We start from the raw sequence: 18,442 nt of genomic DNA, 5'->3' as shown, positions 1-18,442 counted from the left end.
AAATTGGGCAACAAAATTGGGTATTTTATTCCTTGTGAAAATAAGAAATTTTGAGCGAAAAGTACCTCTTATTGGAAAAAATAAAAAAAATGTTAATTCACAGTCCAATTCAAATAAATTCTGTGAAAAAACTGTGGGGTCTAAATGGTCTCAACACCCATAAATAAATTCTTTGAGGGGTGTAGTTTCCAAAATGGGGTGACTTCTGGTGGGTTTCCATTGCTTTGATACCTCTGGGGCTCTGCAAATGCAACATGGCACCCGAAAACCAATCCAGCAAAATCTGGGCTCCAAAGAACACATAGCGCTCCTTTCCTTCTGAGGCCTCCCATGGGCCCAAACGGCAGTTTATCACCACAAATGGGGTATTGCCGAACTCAGGACAAATTGCGCAACAAATTGGGGTATTTTATTCCTTGTGAAAATAAGAAATTTTGAGCCAAAACTACCTCTTATTGGAAAAAATTACATTTTTTTAAATTCACAGCCCAATTCAAATAAATTCTGTGAAAAAACTGTGGAGTCTAAATGGTCACAACACCCATAAATGAATTCCTTGAGGGGTGTAGTTTCCAAAATGGGGTCACTTCTGGTGGGTTTCCATTGCTTTGATACCTTTGGGGCTCTGCAAATGCGACATGGCACCCGAAAACCAATCCAGCAAAATCTGGGCTCCAAAGAACACATAGCGCTCCTTTCCTTCTAATACCTCCCATGCGCCCAAACGGCAGTTTATCACCACAAATAGGGTATTGCCGCACTCAGGACAAATTTGGCAACAAAATGGGGCATTTTGTTCCCTGTGAAAATAAGAAATTCTGATCAAAAATGACATCTTATTGGAAAAATTGTCATTCTTTTAATTTCACAGCCCAATTCAAATACGCGCTGTGAAAAAACTACGGGGTCAAAATGGTAACAATAACCATAAATGAATTCATTGAGGGGTGCAGTTTCCAAAATGGGGTCAGTTTTGGGAGATTCCTACTGTTTTGGCACCTCAACACCTCTCCAAACCTGGCATGCTGCCTAAAATATATGCTAATAAAAAAGAAGCACCAAAATGCACTAGGTGCTTCTTTGCTTCTGGGGCTTGTGTTTTAGTCCACGAGCGCAGTAGAGCCACATGTGGGACATTTCTAAAAACTGCAGAATCTGGACAATACATATTTAGTAGTGTTTCTCTGGTAAAACCTTCTTTGTTACAGAAAAAAAATAGAATAAAATTGAAATTCAGCAAGAAAAATGAAATTTGCAAATTTCACCTCCACATTGCTTTAATTCATGTGAAATGCCTGAAGGGTTAAAAAACTTTCTAAATGCTATTTTGAATACTTTGAGGGGTCTAGTTTTTAAAATGAGGTGTTTTATGGGGGTTTCTAATACATAGGCCCCTCAAAGCCACTTCAGAACTCAAGAGGTACCTTAAAAAAAAGGCTTTTGAAATTTTCTTAAAAATATGAGAAATTGCTGTTCATGTTCTAAGCCTTGTAACGTCCAAGAAAAATAAAATAATGCTCTAAAAACTATGCAGATCTAAAGTAGACTTATGGGAAATGTGAACTAGTAACTATTTTGGCTGGTATAACCATTTGTTTTACAAGCACATGCATTTAAATTTGGAAAAATGCTATTTTTTCAAATTTTTCTCTAAATTTTGCAATTTTTCACAAATAAACACTGAATATATCGACCAAATTTTACCACTAACATAAAGCCCAATGTCTCACGAGAAAACAATCTCAGAATCGCTTGGATAGGTTTAAGCATTCCGACGTTATTACCACATAAAGTGAAATATGTCAGATTTAAAAAATAGGCTCTGAGCCTTAAGGCCCAAACTAGGCTGCGTCCTTAAGGGGTTAAAGGTAAAGAAATTATGCGTGAGCACAAACTCCAGAAGAGTAAAAATAAGTTGTGACATGGATGGATTAATATCAGTCATCCTCAAAAAATAGGCTACTGCCTGTATGCCATCCTGGTGTCTGATGTTAGTATATAATGATTCGACATCACAGGTGGCTAACAGCATATTGGATTCCAAATTAACACAGTCCAATTTGTTGAGGAGGTCCGACGAATCTCTTAAATAAGAAGGCAGCGTTTCTACCAGTGGTTTTAAAATGGCATCGATGTACTTAATTATATTGTCACAAAGGTTCCCTCTCCCAGAAATAATGGGGCGGCCTGGCGGTAATTTGAGGCTCTTATGTATCTTTGGCAATAGATACAAACCTGCCACTGTAGGTTCCTGTACCACAAGGCATTCCAATAAAGCGGCAGAGATGATGCCCTCATCCAAAGACTCTCTCAGTATGTTATGGAGTAGAGCACTAAAACAAGAGAAAGGATTAAAAGTCAGCTTTTTGTAGCACGTAGTATTCCTCAATTGATGATATGCTTCCCTTTCGTACATATCCCTGGGCCAAACAATTATGTTGCCACCCTTATATTCAGGTTTGTTAAGAGATCTTAACCTTTTTAAACTCTCACGTTCAACCGGAGTCAAATTATCATGCCTGATGGATGTAGGTATTTTCTCAAGATCTTGAGACATAAATTTAACAAATAAGTCGATCGGTGGACACATGGCAAATGGAGGGAACTTAGTTGATCATTTTCTTATTGATTGAGGGATCCTACCTGAATCGAAGTTTTCTTGTTCATTGAGTGATTGTTGTAAAGACTGCAATGCCTCTAGCTCTTTCGGTGTATCAAAGGTGTTGTCCTCCTTTCTGTGAAACCATCTTTTATATAGCAGTGCCCGGGCAAAAAGATGTAAGTCCTTTACTGCTGTAAAGGCATCAAAATGAGTGGAAGGTGCAAACGTCACCCCCCTCGATAATACCCCAATATCAGTAGGTGACAATTCATGACTAGATAAATTAATTACCTTCATTCTGTTGTCAGATGTTTGGTTACGAAGGGCATCTCCTCTCTGTCTGTTAGGGGTATCATAATCATATCGTTGCATACGTCGCTCATCCAATCTGCGCCTCTGCCGACCTCTTATTGAATTCATCTTGCCTCCTATAATCCATACCACTGCGTGTCCTACCTCTCTGTATACTGTCGTCGGGCTCCGATACAGAACTCCCTGATGATGCAGAGGGATATCTTCTCGTATACCCATCGATTGGTTTCGGACGACGCCACCTATACATCCGATCCCACATAGTAGTGCTAGACAGCAGAAAGTCACCAACCCACAAAAAAGTAACATTGTTCTTGTACCTGAGTGCCCCCCCCCCCATCTTTGGGACCAATAGCAGCTGCTATGGCTGGGGCGGCTATAGTTACATCCATAATTACAACTTCTAAAAAATAGTAGTAGTAAAAGAGTTATGAAATAGACATACTCCTTTTTTGTGTATTTCATCTTTAATAAGGCCTCATGCACACGACCGTAGCTATGTGCACGGCCGTGATTTTCAGGTCGTCCGGCCACAGAGTGACACCTGCGAGCCGCCCGCAAATCGCGGGCCGTGCACATTATTTCCTATGAGCCTGGACCGCAGAACACGGCCGTAATAAGACATGTCCGTTCTTTCTGCGGTCTAGGCTCCTGGGCCATGCACGGACTGTGGAAACCACGGTCGTGTGCATGGGCCCATAGGAATGAATGGGGCCGCAATTCTCCCGTGGATTTTCGGGGGAATTGCGGCCGCAAAATCACGTTCGTGTGCATGGGACCCTAGTTCCATCTGTTGAAGATAAAAAGGATATACTTAACTATAAAATATGAAATACCTGATCTACCTGAAAGTGTAAAAACATCAGAAGAAAAACAAAAGTTCTGCCAGGAAGTTAAACAAACCAACTAAATTAACACATTAAATAAATATGCAAAAATAAACTAAAACCTATTGTACCGATGAGTCATTGTGTTCAAGGAGTGTATCTGTAAACAAAGCATGCATAATATTCATCAATATTTGTTAACTGTCCTATCAATCATTTGTCATGCTCCAGAGCCTATGGACAATATGGTCATGTGATTATGCCATGTGACCAAATAGCCATGTCATTATGAGAATTATCTATAGCTGCAGCCGTATTGTTGTTTTTTTTTACATATAGCCACTGGTTTTGGACAGAGAGGACTGGAGGCAGCATTTTTAATCCCTTAATGACCAGGCCGCCGATGGGTGACTGCAGCATCTAAGTGGTTAAACGGTTACAGCGGGAGCCTTGCTGACAGTAAGCTAGGCTCCCATGGTGATCGCGTGGACACAGGAACTAGCCCCCGCAGATAATATACATCTACATCATTTTGTGTTAAAGAGGTTAAAATCACTATATTTGTTAGCTCATTTTCTTTGTTAATTTTCAGATGATTCCTGCAAAAAAAATAATATTTGACTCCTTGAAAAACGCTTTTAAGTGCACTTTTAGTTTAGTTAATGAATTTTACTAAGAACTATGTATTATTAGACTTAATTTCACTACCTACAATTTATGACTGATTCTAATAATGATGTTGGTACTTTCTAGTAATCAATACAAATAAATATACTATTTCTATCGATATTCATCTCTCTAGCTATCTAAAAACTATCTATTTATCTATGTTTCTTTGATCTCCGACGGTCAAGATAGTGTGGTCTGCTGTGCTATTTTATCGCAGTGAAAAAAAATCTAGAATCGCTGATGAGCAATGATGGGTATAACAAGTTTAGGCTGTAGTCACACACATTTGGGAAAAAAGTATCTGTATTGGCATACAGTTGAGAAAACGTATTTTAGGAAGAAAAAAAACAACATATTGAGGTATATGTTTTTTTTTTCTAAAATATGTTTTCTCCACTGTATGCCAATAAAGTTACAGATATGTTTTCCAGTTACTCATTATACATTAATGTATATCTTAATAGGCTATGCTTTTCAATATTGTCAAGAAACAGTATCCAGTTGTTAAATGGGTTTTCCAGCCAGTAAAAATTTATGACCTATCATCAGCTATTTTGAAGGTGGTGCAGTGCTCGTACGAGCGCTGCTTCACCTTCATTCCGGTCACTGCTCATACTGTGAATCGCCGTATTCACATTATTACAGCCTTCTCCCATTCACATCAATGGGAGTGATGTGAATGGAGTGATACTGCTGTGTCGGCGATTCACAATACGAGCAGTGACCGGAATGAAGGGGAAGCAGTGCTCGTATAAGCACTTCGGCCCCTTCAAAACAGCGGATCGGTGGAGGTCCTGGCAGTTAGACCCTGACCAATCAGTTATTGATGGCCTATCCTGAGGATAGGCCATCAATTTTTACTGGCTGGAAGATACCTTTAAAGGAGTTTTCCCAGCTTGAAAAAAAATAATATCAGATAGACACCAACCTAACATTTAAAAACACCGCTTCTCCAGCGCCGCAGATTTTGTGATCCCTTGCCGGGCTCTGTTTATTTTGCAGCACATGAGTACTGATATCAGATGGTATGGCACGTGACCGCTGTAAAAAGTATGCCAAAACGATACTCTTTTTAAATGTGTTTGACCCATAAGGCCTCCTTCACACACACAAAATTTCTGGCAATTAAAACTGCATAAAAAAAGTGTCTAAAAACAGTAACATTATTAAAATATAACATGTTTTTTTTAAGGCATTTATAGTGGGGTTTTTGGTGGCGTTTTTCATTTAGTGTTATTTTGTACATTCTTTTTCTCTGGCGTTGTTGAAGTCCTATAAAGAAGCCTATGGGAAAAATGCCTGAAAAAACGCCATACCCAAAGCTTGCTGCATTTGCCTCAAAGACGCCACAAACCAAAACGCAGTTTTGTAGTCCATTTGATATTTTACTATAGACTCTAATGTAACATCTGGCCGCACTAAAGAAAAAACATAAAAAAATGGCACACAAATCTATCTATCTATCTATCTATCTATCTATCTATCTATCTATCTATTTCTCTCATATCTATCTATCTATCTATCTATCTATCTATCTATCTATCTATCTATCTATCTATCATCTATCTATCTATCTATCTATCTATCTATCTATCTATCTATCTATCTATCTATCTATCTATCTATCTATCTATCTATCTCTGTCTGTCTGTCTGTCTATCTATCTATCTATCTATCTATCTATCTATCTATCTATCTATCTATCTATCTATCTATCTATCTATCTATCTATCTATCTATCTATTTCTCTCATATCTATCATCTATCTATCTATCTATCTATCTATCTATCTATCTATCTATCTATCTATCTATCTATCTATCTATCTATCTATCTATCTATCTCTCTCATATCTATCATCTATCTATCTATCTATCTATCTATCTATCTATCTATCTATCTATCATCTATCTATCTATCTATCTATCTATTTCTCTCATATCTATCATCTATCTATCTATCTATCTATCTATCTATCTATCTATTTTTCTTCTATCTATCTATCTATCTATCTATCTATCTATCTATCTATCTATCTATCTATCTATCTATCTATTTCTCTCATATCTATCATCTATCTATCTATCTATCTATCTATCTATCTATCTATCTATCTATCTATCTATCTATCTATCTATCTATCTATCTATCTATTTCTCTCATATCTATCATCTATCTATCTATCTATCTATCTATCTATCTATCTATCTGTCTGTCTGTCTGTCTGTCTGTCTGTCTGTCTGTCTGTCTGTCTGTCTGCCTGCCTATCTATCTATCTATCTATCTATCTATCTATCTATCTATCTATCTATCTATCTATCTATCTATCTATCTATCTATCTATATAAACTGTGTCAATACTGGTTATTGAGCAGGTCTCTATTGACAAAGAGAGCCCATTACGGTGCTAATGCACTCACCATGCTGAGACTATTTAACCTTTTGGCCCACTTCACACTGAGTTTTTGTCACTGATTTTGCCGGGGAAACCGCGTTGGAATAAGTACCAAAAATGGCTGAACCCGCCTCCCATTTGATCGGGGGAGTTTTTTCCCCGAACGGCTTTTAGCAGCTCGTGGAGAAAAAAGCTGCATTTCCATTTGTGTTGCGGTTCCACCTCTGATCTCCAACTAAAATCAATAGGAGACAGAAAAGGCGTTCTTTGCCCGCGACGCTCAAAAACCACGGCAAGAAAGTGCAGGCAGGTCAATTCCTGAGGGAATTTTCAAGCAGATTTTTTTTACCTGCAAAATACTCAGTGTGAACAGGGCCTTAGGGTATGTTTTCACAGGCAGAAAAAGCTGCAGAATCTGAACAAAACCCAGGTAAGTGAGTCCCAGAAATCTGCAACAATTAATGTGTTTTCGCTGCACATATTGCTGGAGAAATGCAATGTCGCTGTACAGCCTGTACTCGATCACTGCTGGTAAAAGTCTAGGTATTCGTTGAATGTTGAACCTGCGTTTATTATATTTACACAAGGGGATCAAAATCTTATTGGAAAGAATTTTGTGACTACAAGCTCCTGAGATCTAAATCTGATACAGATCAGATTAAATGGACAGTAGTACAAACCAGAAGATCCAAGGAATTGTGAATTTGCATAGCTTTTACCTGAATCGCTCGCTTTATGAGCGGAAGACAATTGAGTAACTGTTTAAATGAAATTCCTTATTGTACAGTATGCATGTCATGAAGAAAAGATTTAACATTTCAGGTAGATTATGTCTACATATAAACTGTAAAACGGTGTGTAGATATGAATATAGACTTTAAATGTTATATATGTATCAAGTGCCACCGTGGCATTGAAAGCTAATATACTTTCCTGAAATGGTACAGTAGGATGTTTTTTTATTGTCAACAATCAGGTTATGCCTTCATTTCATAACATCCACTAGAAAAATGACAGCTGTATTCAGGTTGATATGGGAACACTCCCACCTTTCAATTATCATTTTGTTGAAATGCTTCACATTAAAGCATTGCAATTCAATTCTAAATAGATGTTAGCAGTCACTAAGTGTGAACTCAGCACCTGTTATATCCATACAATCGTCTTTATAAAAGGAAGAAAAAGGATACAGATGGACCTGTAAACAGTCACTAACTTTCATTTATGGGATTGCTGTCACAGGAACCTGCTGAAAATGTTTATACAAATGACAGAACTAGATTAGATGTTAAGGAGCACCCCTCAGAAAAGGCTGGCATCTTTATTAAGTAAACATTTAGACATCTACCATATTAACGTAGTAAAAGACTTTCCATCCCCTTTCTGGTGGTGTGCCATTTACATCCCTTAGAATAAAGACCATTGTACTCCAATGGCATAGCAAGATGTCTGAAATGTGGAAATTGTCATTATAAACACTATATATAGTGCTTCCTCTATTTACAAGATTTTTATTTTTTTCAGTAGTAGTACAGGTAGATAGCAATCCAGTATATGTCCAGTATAAGTTGGTAGCAGTACAGTATATGTAGCACAGGTAGGTAGCAGTTCAGTACATGTAGTACAGCTACAGTGAAGGAAATAAGTATTTGATCCCTTGCTGATTTTGTAAGTTTGCCCACTGTCAAAGTCATGAACAGTCTAGAATTTTTAGGCTAGGTTAATTTTACCAGTGAGAGATAGATTATATTAAAAAAAAAAAGAAAATCACATTGTCAAAATTATATATATTTATTTGCATTGTGCACAGAGAAATAAGTATTTGATCCCCTACCAACCATTAAGAGTTCAGCCTCCTCCAGACCAGTTACACGCTCCAAATCAACTTGGTGCCTGCATTAAAGACAGCTGTCTTACATGGTCACCTGTATAAAAGACTCCTGTCCACAGACTCAATTAATCAGTCTGACTCTAACCTCTACAACATGGGCAAGACCAAAGAGCTTTCTAAGGATGTCAGGGACAAGATCATAGACCTGCACAAGGCTGGCATGGGCTACAAAACCATAAGTAAGACGCTGGGTGAGAAGGAGACAACTGTTGGTGCAATAGTAAGAAAATGGAAGACATACAAAATGACTGTCAATCGACATCGATCTGGGGCTCCATGCAAAATCTCACCTCGTGGGGTATCCTTGATCCTGAGGAAGGTGAGAGCTCAGCCGAAAACTACACTGGGGGAACTTGTTAATGATCTCAAGGCAGCTGGGACCACAGTCACCAAGATAACCATTGGTAACACATTACGCCGTAATGGATTAAAATCCTGCAGTGCCCGCAAGGTCCCCCTGCTCAAGAAGGCACATGTACAGGCCCGTCTGAAGTTTGCAAATGAACATCTGGGTGATTCTGAGAGTGATTGGGAGAAGGTGCTGTGGTCAGATGAGACTAAAATTAAGCTCTTTGGCATTAACTCGACTCGCCGTGTTTGGAGGAAGAGAAATGCTGCCTATGACCCAAAGAACACCGTCCCCACTGTCAAGCATGGAGGTGGAAACATTATGTTTTGGGGTGTTTCTCTGCTAAGGGCACAGGACTACTTCACTGCATCGATGGGAGAATGGATGGAGCCATATACAGTCAAATCCTGAGTGACAACCTCCTTCCCTCCAACAGGACATTAAAAATGGCTCGTGGCTGGGTCTTCCAGCACGACAATGACCCAAAACATACAGCCAAGGCAACAAAGGAGTGTCTCAAAAAGAAGCACATTAAGGTCATGGAGTGGCCTAGCCAGTCTCCAGACCTTAATACCATCGAAAACTTATGGAGGGAGCTGAAGATCCAAGTTGCCAAGCGACAGCCTCGAAATCTTAATGATTTACAGATGATCTGCAAAGAGGAGTGGGCCAAAATTCCATCTAACATGTGTGCAAACCTCATCATCAACTACAAAAAATGTCTGACTGTTGTGCTTGCCAACAAGGGTTTTGCCACCAAGTATTAAGTCTTGTTTGCCAAAGGGATCAAATACTTATTTCTCTGTGCACAATGCAAATAAATATATATCATTTTGACAATGTGATTTTCTTTTTTTTTTTTTATATAATCTATCCCTCACTGGTAAAATTAACCTACCCTAAAAATTCTAGACTGTTCATGTCTTTGACAGTGGGAAAACTTACAAAATCAGCAAGGGATCAAATACTTATTTCCTTCACTGTATATAGCAGTACAGTACACGTAGCACAGGTAGAGATGTTAAATACATGTAGCAAAGTTAGATAGCAGTACAGTAAATGTAGTTCAGGTAGAGAGCAGTACAGTCAGGGCCGCACTGTCCATGAGGTAAGGTGAGCATCTCGCCTCTGGCGGGGCGGCCTGCTGCCCCTCTGAGGGGTTGGCGCCACTGAAACCAACCGCCACCACCCCCCCTCCTTCACTATAATTACATGGATCACTAACGCTGGCAGGGTAAGGAAGTTAGCTAGTCAGCGCCTTTCAATGAGAAAAGCAGCACCGTGTCGTCATTGTGCCACTTGCTTCATTGAAAGGCACTGCCATTCAGCGTCTTTCAATGACGCAAGCGGTTCGATGGCGTCATTGCGCCGCTTGTGTAATTGAAAGGCACTTAATGGCAGAGTACGGATGTTCCTTGACCTGCCATTCAGCGCCTTTCAGTGACGCAAGCAGCGCAGCTTGCGTCATTCAGCTCCAGACGACTTGGCCAGAAGAGACCAGGCCTGTGTTGCTAGAGAATGGAACAGGAACAGGATCAGGTGAGTGTGTAAAGTTTTTTTTTTCAATTATCAGTGTGAGGAGGCTCTTTATACAGGGGGCTCTCGGGTCAGCATATACAGGGGCTGTATATGGGACACTATCTACAGGTGGGTCTATGGGGGTCACTATGTAGGGCACTATCTCCAGAGGGGCTTTATGGGGGGCACTATCTACAGGGGGCTCTATGGGGGGCAGACTAAGCATTTAAGGATCTTAAGCGCTCACCTTGACTGGTTATACATGCTAGGTACAACACTAGTGTGTGTGTTCGGACAGATGTTAGCTGCTGCTATCCCAGACCGGTGGGTGATGGATCATCTCCGCTTAATTTAAAAAAATGGGGATTTCCAGAAAAGCGCTGATATCCATAGGGTTTATGATGAAAGTTATTTATTATTAATTGAATGAATAAATAAATAAATAAGTAAATACAATTTGTAAATGATGTGGCTGTTTCAACACCGGTCTGGTGACTTCATCATGAAGACACCAGACCGGTGTTGAAAGGCGTAACCACATCATTAATTATTCAATTAATAATAAATAACTTTCATCTTAAACCCTCTGGATATCAGATGTCAGTGCTTTTCTGGAAATCCCCATTTTTCTTCCTTGTTCCTTGAGTGTGGTCTTGAAAATGTTTTAAAGTAGAAATGGACTGTTATATTATTAACCCCTTCCCGCTCCTAGACGTACTATTAGGTCATGGTAGCTGTATCGTTCGCACTCCATGACCTAATAGTACGTCCCGGGAGTAACAGCCATTTCGGCCGTCCTCCCGACACATGCAGGAGCTGTGACAGCTGCTGTCTCATACAGCAGCTGCCGCAGCTCCTGCAGCGGGGACCGATTGCTGTGTCCCCGCTGATTAACCCCTTAAAAGCCGCGTTCAATAGAGATTGCGGCTTTTTAGGGGTTAAGCAACCATCGCCGGCCTGCTACACGATAGCGGCCGGCGATGATGACTATGGTACCCGGACACCAAACAATGGCGTCCGGCTATGCCATAGACGGAAGCCTAGTGGGTCTTGACAAAGTCAGGACCCACTATGCTTGCTGTCAGTGAGTAGCTGACAGCTCTAATACACTGCACTACGCATGTAGTGCAGTGTATTAGAATAGCGATCAGGGCCTCCTGCACTCAAGTCCCCTAGTGGGACAAAGTAATGAAGTAAAAAAAAAGTTAAAAAAAGATGTGTAAAAATAAGAAAATAAAAGTTTTAAAAGTAATAAAAGTAAAAATCCCCCCTTTTCCCTTATCAGTCCTTTATTATTAATAAAAACAGATAAATAAACAAATAAACTATACATAATTGGTATCGCCGCGTCCGTAACGGCCTGAACTACAAAATTATTTCGTTATTTATCCCGCACGGTGAACGCCGTAAAAGAAAATAATAATAAACCGTACCAGAATCACAATTGTTTGGTCACTTCACCTCCCAAAAAATAGAATAAAATGAGATCAAAAAGTCGCATGTACCTAAAAATGGTAATGATTGAAACTACAGTTCGTTACGCAAAAAATAAGTCCTCGCACGGCTTTATTGATGGAAAAATAAAAAAGTTATGGCTCTTGGAATATGGTAACACAAAAAGTGAATGATTTTTTACAAAACGTATTTTATTGTGCAAACGCCATAAGACATAAAAAAACTATAAACATACGGTATCGCCATAATCGTATCACCCCGCAGAATAAAGTGAATATGTCATTTATAGCGCACGGTGAACGCTGTAAAAATTTTTTAATAAAAAACAATAGTAGAATTGCTGTTTTTTAGTCACCACGCCACCTAAAAATAGAATAATAACTGATCAAAAAGCCGCATGCACCCCAAGAAAACTACAATGAATTTCTCAAGGGGTCTAGTTTCCAAAATGGGGTCACTTTTGGGGGGTTTCCACTGTTTTGGCACCACAAGACCTCTTCAAACTGGACATGGTGCCTAATAAAAAAGAGGCCTCAAAATCCACTAGGTGCACCTTTGCTTCGGAGGCCTGTGTTTCAGTCCATTACAGCACTAGGGCCACATGTGGGATATTTCTCAAAACTGCAGATTCTGGGCATTAAATTTGGGTTGCGTTTCTCTGGTAAAACATTTTGTGTTATAGAAAAAAATGGTATAAAATGGATTTTCTGACAAAAATAAATATGTAAATTTCACCTCTACTTTGCTCTAAATTCCTGTGAAACACCTAAAGAGTTCATAAACTTTCTAAATGCTGTTGTGAATACTTTGAGGGGTCTAGTTTCTAAAATGGGGTGTTTGATGGGGGTGTCTAATATTTAGGCCCCTCAAAGCATTTTCAGAACTGATCTGGAACCTAAAAAAAATTAAAATGAGGCAATACTTCACTTCTCCTAATGTCTACTCCAAGACGACCCCAGTTTTGACCATTTGTATAAATGGAGACCCCTATTAGAATGTTTCAGTGCCCGGTTTTCCCAGGTATACACCCCCGAGAGGTGTATTTCTATTGATGAGTCCTTGGTACATTTTAAAGGGAGGCTTAAATTCCGCCAGTACCTGCCGGGTAGGAGGGCAAGGTATGGTGTGAACATGTATAAGCTGTGCGAGAGTGCATCAGGCTATACTTACAAATTTAGGATATATGAAGGGAAGGACACCAGTGCTCAGCCCCCAGAATGCCCCCCCTAACTGGGAGTTAATGCAAAAATTGTGTGGGATTTGGTGCGCCCACTGCTGGACCAAGGTTACCACCTCTACCTCGATAATTTTTATACCTGCTTCCCACTCTTCAACTGCCTCGCTTCCAGAAGTCCTGCGGCATGCGGCACTGCTAGAAGAAATCTGAGAGGCCTCCCTAAGACTCTGCTTGGGCAAATACTCAGAAGGGGTGAGAGCAGGGCACATTCTAGCAGCAACATATTGTATGTCAAGTACAAGACAAGAGAGAAGTCCTTGTAATAACAATACATGGCCACACCAGTACCCATGTACCTGTACGAGGTACAGAGACCCCCAAACCAGACTGCATCCTGGACTACAATAGGTACATGGGAGGGGTGGACTTGTCAGATCAAGTCCTGAAGCCCTACAGTGCCATGCGGTGTGGTATAAAAAGCTGGCCGTCCACATCATACCGATGGCATTGTACAATGTGTAAGTGCTACATCGATGTACAGGCCAGAGGGAAACTTTCCTGGAATTTCAAGAGGTGATTATCAATAAACTAATTTTTAGGGACCAAGAGGGGGGGGCTCCCAGTACTTCTGGAAGCGGGGCCACACGCATCGTACCAGGGCAACACTTTCCAGAAGTTCCCCAAACTGGCAAGAAAGGAAAAAGTCAAAAGAGGTATAAAGTCTGCTATAAGAGGGGGATAAGGTGCCCCTAAACAAAACAAAAATTGTAATCACCTAGGCCCTGTTCCCACGATGAACTGAGCTGCTCCACGACGGGATCCTGTAGCCTAATACAGAGTTTCCCGACCTTTTCTGACTCGAGGCACCACTGGAAAAATAAGATTTCCTCAGGGCACCCCTACCAAAAATAGTTTCAAGAAAGACAGAAAACAGCTAAAAACAAGCACTACACTCTTATGTTCACACAGCGTTTTTTGTAAAGCAAAAAAAATCTGCCTCAAAATTCCTTCAGGAATTTTGAAGCAGATCTTGAATGGACAGCGTTGTTTGACCTTTTTTTTGGGCATTTTTTTTAAGCCATTGAAGCTAATGCAAAAGACGCAGGCAAAAAGCACCAAACGAGCGCCGCAGGTATTTTCTGCCTTCTATTCATTTCAATTGGAGCTCAGAGGTGGAAACCTCTTGAAGACCATCAAATCACCACTCGCAGTAAAATGACCATCAGCCCCCACTCACAGTAAATTAACCATCAGCCCGCCACTCACAGTAAAATTACCATCAGCCCCCCACTCACAGTAAAATGACCATCAGCCCAGGACTCACAGTAAAATGACCATCAGCCCCCCACTCACAGTAAAATAACCATCAGCCTGCCATTCACAGTAAAATGACCATTAGCCCACCAGTCTCACTAAACTGACCATCAGCCCGCCACTCACAGATTCGCCCTGTAGATAGTGCCACACAGTCTCCTTTAGGTAGTGCCACAAAGCCCCCTGTAGATAGTGTCACACAGCCCCCTTGTAGGTAGTTCCACACAGCCCCCTGTAGGTAGTGCCACACAGCCCCTTGTAGGTAGTGCCACACTGCCCCCTTGTAGGTAGTGCCACACAACCCCCTTATAGTTAGTGCCACACAGCCAACAGCCCCCTTGTAGATAGCACCCCCCTTCCTGTAGATAGCGCCACTGTAGCTCCCTGAAGGAGCGGAATCCCCCTGTGGCCGGGGATTCCGCTCCTGGAGCGCTCCACTTGATGTCTCTGTCCATATATGGACAGTGACATCAGGGGCAACTCCTGAAGCGGAATCCCTGTCCACAGCATTGCCAATGCTGTGACTGTGGATTCCACTCCAAAAGAAGCCAGTGACGTCACTGTCCATATATGGACAGCGACATCAGGGGCAAATCCTGAAGCGGAATCCCTGTCCACAGTGTTGCCGATGCTGTGACCGGGGATTCTAGTCCAGGAGAAGCCCCTGTTGTCTGTGTCCATTTATGGACAGTGACGTCACTGGCTTCTCCTGGCGTGAAATCCCCGGTCACAGCATCGGCAACGCTGTGGACGGGGATTCTGCTTCAGGAGTTGCCCCTGATGTCACTGTCCATATATGGACAAAGACATCAAGCGCTCCGTTCAGGAGCGGATTTCCCGACCACATGGGGATTCCACTCCTTCAGGGAGCTACAGTGGCGCTAGTAGAGAGCAGGGCAGGGAGTGCCCTCATGCCCAGTGTCGCCGCTAGCAGCCGTTATGGCTGCTACAGCGGTAGCGACGCCACTGAGTGAAGAAGCGCCCGGGCGGAAAGGTGGAGGTTGAATCGCCGGGCACGGGCGCTTCTGAAACAAGCAGGGGAAGGGAGCCAGCACAGCGTCCCCTTCCACCTGCTGGAGTGATGGCACAGGCTGCATACCCCTAAGACCAGCCCTGCCTAAGATATGACCTAACAGACACTACTACTAGACAGCCCTGGTGGCCTCTATTAGACACAGGGCTGTCGCAATTTCCAAATCAGCACTGGCGATCGCATTGCCATGGGCTGACAGGATTGTGTCTGCACCACGAGTGCTGTTAATTAATCACAGCTACACATTACTTGATCGCACAGGAACAGCTGTTGTGTCTGCGTGATCAGCCATGACATACATGTAACTACATCCCACAAATGACGTACAAATAAGGGATTCAAGGGTTGTTTGCTTTGGACAATCCCTTTTTTTTAAAAAAGACATGTGAACTGAAAGGAAGCTGAAAAAACGGCATTAAGCTACTGTTTTCAATTCTTCTGCAGTGCCAGCAGAGGAGAAGTAAAGCATTACATAGTTCTAATTGTAATCAATGGGCTCTTAGTGTAATCCACAGAGAGGCGAGGGTCCTCTATAGAGAGATAATACGTTTTCTTAGACAGGTGAACTGAAAAGAAGCTGATTAAATGGCATTTTGCTGCTGTGTTCAATTCCCCTGCAGTGCCTCCACAGGAGAAGTGAAGCATTACATAGTGCTACTTGAAATCAATGGGCTGTTAGTGTAATCCACAGACAGGCGAGCGTCCTTTAGAGAGAGATACTCTTTGTACCTTTTCTACATACTGCCTAATTAATGGAGGATATTGGAATATTGGATATTGGATATTAGATTTTTGAACAAGACAAAACCTTAAATCACAGGATTTTAGTTGCTAAGATTTAGTCGTGACATCATATGACAATATGCAGAAATGATCTATTTTAAAAAATGTTTTTTTGTCATTTTATTGACATGCTCGATGGGGAAAAGCAGTAGCAGAGTGACTTAAATAAGCTCAATTATAAACCGCAAAGTCGGTTTATAAATGCAATACCCTAATATACAAGTGTGAGTTTAGCAAATATGAACCTATAGTTTACTGGTGTCCATGCCTTACATCTCCTGACATATGCACTTTTTGTGTTTACAAAATATTCACTTATGAATAAAATAGGGAAAAAAAATCTCCCTACTATCATGCTGCCAGTGATTAAACGCATTCTACGTGACCAAATATTTTTAGATATATATATTCAGAGGTCACTGGAATTTTTGAACACATATACAAGGATTGCCCATATCCGCATAGCAGCTGGAAAATTCTGCGTTGTTATACACATGTTGCAAACAATCCATTAAGTTTAATTACTACTGTAATGTATGGAAAAATATGTGGATAATACCGTGAGTGAATTATGCATGGAGAGTGAAGCATGGAACAATTTATTTAATGTCTTCTAGAATTTTAATCATCAGCAGGCAATAACTGAAACTTTTACTACAGAGTTTGAAATTAATCCAGAAACTTGTGTGCAAGTTAATTATATGTTTTAAGATCTTCTCACAAATACAGGAACACATTTGTACAACCTACAGTAAATGTGTGCATACTAATTTTACATCAAAACCTCAAGCAAATGAGTAATGATATAAGACGCATCAGGTTAAGTTATAGTTTAGATTTGTTAAAATATATAACCAACTATCCGAGCAGCTAGTTTATCATATTCAGTTCAGATACCAACGTACATGAAACAGAAATTGAATGTATGTGAGGTGGCATTGTGACTAGTGCTACTAGCCTGCCATATTGAGGTCTTGTACACAATTTGAGCATGTCAACATCTGCGTGGAGTTACCCTGGCTTGTTCACCCACCTAAAATAATAACGTTTTTTCAGTTGGTTTACTTTTAAATTGACCCAGTTACCTTTTTGAAGGCCAAGAACCTCATTGGGTCAATAATTTGGTTAATTACTTTTACTACCTCCTTCAATGGCCAGCATGGTTGCTGTAAAAATAAGCTATTTTGATACACAGTTCTATGTATCAGTTAAATTAATCACAGCGCTCCTTTATAAAGTTGATTGAACGTACTGTAACTACAAGGCTCATGATATATGCCTATCAAGACAGTTCTAAGACAGACACAAGTGTAACACCAGCTTTGAGCTGTCATACACATGCTCTATTTTTGTCTTATAAAATTCTATCTTTACACATTGATAAATGTGTCTTACAGATGAAACTAAGAAACCCCCATCACATCGCTGACATATTCATTATGAGGAATAAATCTGAAAAATGTATCAACTGATAAATATGGATCGCCTGTGACAGTTTTCAGGACCCTTTTACTACAGTTTGTCGTTTACCACATGTGTCATGTACAGTATGAATAGCGTTGTTATAATGACATACAGATGAGTTGAACGCTCAGATATACACCTGACCAGATGAAGCTAAGTTACAGCACTGCAGCTCTACGATAGCCTTGGATTGGCCACACCTCTTATTAAAAAAAAAAAAAACACAATTTGTATCTGTCAATAAGAAAGTTAAAACTAGAAGGTGGGATAACTCTAGTTCTACCTTCAACACTTCATACATGATCCCTATTGATAAATTTGCCAAAGGTACACACATTCCACCTGTATTTCTTAGTTGATTGCTGGACAAAGGAACTAGACAGAGACGTGACTAATGTTAAATCCACTGAATATGAAAATGAGACATAGATAAAGTTTTATTTACTAAATGTAAACTTAAACTATAAAAAGCTGAGTAAGGAGGATGGCATACATCTGGCATACATCTGATATGTGTCTAATTCTGGCCCGTGATCCAGCATCTGTTTCCAATATTCAGGAGGATGACAAAGTAGTGTATATGTAAATAAGCGAATAATATTTTCCTCTGCTATGTCCTAATGGATCAAAATAGTCTTAGTCTACAAGGACAG

Source organism: Rhinoderma darwinii, chromosome 1 (genome assembly GCF_050947455.1).
Source record: "Rhinoderma darwinii isolate aRhiDar2 chromosome 1, aRhiDar2.hap1, whole genome shotgun sequence".
NCBI classification, from domain to species: domain Eukaryota; kingdom Metazoa; phylum Chordata; class Amphibia; order Anura; family Rhinodermatidae; genus Rhinoderma; species Rhinoderma darwinii.
Note: the sequence above shows the minus strand (reverse complement) of the source record.